Source organism: Colletes latitarsis, unplaced genomic scaffold, assembly GCF_051014445.1.
Source record: "Colletes latitarsis isolate SP2378_abdomen unplaced genomic scaffold, iyColLati1 scaffold0007, whole genome shotgun sequence".
In the NCBI taxonomy this organism is placed as follows: Eukaryota; Metazoa; Arthropoda; class Insecta; order Hymenoptera; family Colletidae; genus Colletes; species Colletes latitarsis.
This window is the reverse complement of record NW_027488367.1, coordinates 210,001-212,500: the sequence shown is the minus strand read 5'-3', so window position 1 is coordinate 212,500 and position 2,500 is coordinate 210,001. Positions and strand designations below refer to the sequence as shown.

Here is a 2,500-nt window from a genome sequence, read left to right as displayed (position 1 = left end):
CGTTGCGCTCGCTCGAAGAGGAGACGACGACCGATTGTCACACACAACGCGCAGGGGCCGAAACAAAGCGCCCAAGGATCTACAGCCGAGGAACGAGACGCCGTCGAACATCGTTTCGCGACGTTCCTTTACGGTTTGAACTTGCGTATCCCGCTTTGCCCGGTGGCGTGTGTGCTCGTCGTCGTGCTCCGAACGAAACGTCCTGATGACGGCGAGGAAGTAATAAAATAATATACATCCTTACGGGTAGCCTGAAGCGAATCGCAAACGAACGACAACGCGTCGATTGTGCGGCCATCGTTGCTCGCGCGACTAACGACGACCAGCCGAGAAGGCTGTAGTTTATCGCATCGATTTCATCGAGCAACCGATGGACGCTGCCGCGTTCGTTCGTAAATGAATGTTATACATACTCACGGATAGCCTGAGGCGAATAATCGCAAACGACGACGCGTCGATTGTGCGGCCATCGTTGCTCGCGCGACTAACGACGATCAGCCGAAACGGCTGTAGTTTATCGCATCGATTTCATCGAGCAACCGATGGACGCTGCCGCGTTCGTTCGTAAATGAATGTTATACATACTCACGGATAGCCTGAGGCGAATAATCGCAAACGACGACGCGTCGATTGTGCGGCCATCGTTGCTCGCGCGACTAACGACGATCAGCCGAGACGGCTGTAGTTTATCGCATCGATTTCATCGAGCAACCGGTGGACGCTGCCGCGTTCGTTCGTAAATGAATATTATACATACTCACGGATAGCCTGAGGCGAATGATCGCAAACGACGACGCGTCGATTTTGCGGCCATCGTTGCTCGCGCGACTAACGACGACCAGCCGAGAAGGCTGTAGTTTATCGCATCGATTTCATCGAGCAACCGATGGGCGCTGCCGCGTTCGTTCGTATATGAATATTATACATACTCACGGATAGCCAGAGGCGAATAATCGCAAACGACGACGCGTCGATTTTGCGGCCATCGTTGCTCGCGCGACTAACGACGACCAGCCGCAACGGCTGTAGTTTATCGCATCGATTTCATCGAGCAACCGATGGACGCTGCCGCGTTCGTTCGTAAATGAATAATATACATACTCATGGCTAACTTGAGGCGAATAATCGCAAACGACGACGCGTCGATTTTGCGGCCATCGTTGCTCGCGCGACTAACGACGACCAGCCGAAACGGCTGTAGTTTATCGCATCGATTTCATCGAGCAACCGATGGACGCTGCCGCGTTCGTTCGTAAATGAATAATATACATACTCATGGCTAACTTGAGGCGAATAATCGCAAACGACGACGCGTCGATTTTGCGGCCATCGTTGCTCGCGCGACTAACGACGACCAGCCGAAACGGCTGTAGTTTATCGCATCGATTTCATCGAGCAACCGATGGACGCTGCCGCGTTCGTTCGTAAATGAATAATATACATACTCATGGCTAACTTGAGGCGAATAATCGCAAACGACGACGCGTCGATTTTGCGGCCATCGTTGCTCGCGCGACTAACGACGACCAGCCGCAACGGCTGTAGTTTATCGCATCGATTTCATCGAGCAACCGATGGACGCTGCCGCGTTCGTTCGTAAATGAATAATATACATACTCATGGCTAACTTGAGGCGAATAATCGCAAACGACGACGCGTCGATTTTGCGGCCATCGTTGCTCGCGCGACTAACGACGACCAGCCGAAACGGCTGTAGTTTATCGCATCGATTTCATCGAGCAACCGATGGACGCTGCCGCGTTCGTTCGTAAATGAATAATATACATACTCATGGCTAACGTGAGGCGAATAATCGCAAACGACGACGCGTCGATTGTGCGGCCATCTGTTGCTCGCGCGACTAACGACGACCAGCCGAGAAGGCTGTAGTTTATCGCATCGATTTCATCGAGCAACCGATGGGCGCTGCCGCGTGCGTTCGCCCGATTGCGCGTGAAGTTACTGTTCGGAACCAAGAATATACGGGTGTATTATACCCGTTGGTCGCAGCCACGCGCAAAGGCTTTTGAATGTACTGTACGCCCGGCCGTCGAACGATGGTTTTCCGTCATTCAGGAAACAAAAAGAAACTTTTGTCGTCGATATGGCGCGTTCAATCCTCCGTCGATACGCTGGTCGGAGGTGCGAACATCGAATATTTTTAAAGCAAAGAACAAGGAGCATTTTTAAATACAAAGAGAAAAATTGTAAATTGTATATGATTACCCTGAACGGTGGATCACTTGGCTCGTGGGTCGATGAAGAACGCAGCTAATTGCGCGTCAACGTGTGAACTGCAGGACACATGAACATCGACATTTCGAACGCACATTGCGGTCCACGGATAAAATTCCTGGACCACGCCTGGCTGAGGGTCGTTCACTTGTCCTAAAACTGCTTGCGTTGTTCTCAGATTCCCTAACCCCGCCGTCGTTTACCTCTCCTTTCGGGGAGATGGCGAAGAACGTTTCGGAGCCGGGTCGATGAAGAGAAAGGTATC

General features: G+C 51.8%; 1 non-coding gene across 1 annotated transcript; it reads left to right on the top strand.

Moving 5' to 3' along the window:
• Window positions 1-2,223: 2,223 nt before the first annotated feature.
• On the top strand, window positions 2,224-2,378 carry LOC143350597 (5.8S ribosomal RNA). The gene has a single exon (XR_013081176.1). It is a non-coding gene; the product is annotated as a 5.8S ribosomal RNA (ribosomal RNA).
• The last annotated feature ends 122 nt before the right edge of the window (window positions 2,379-2,500 follow it).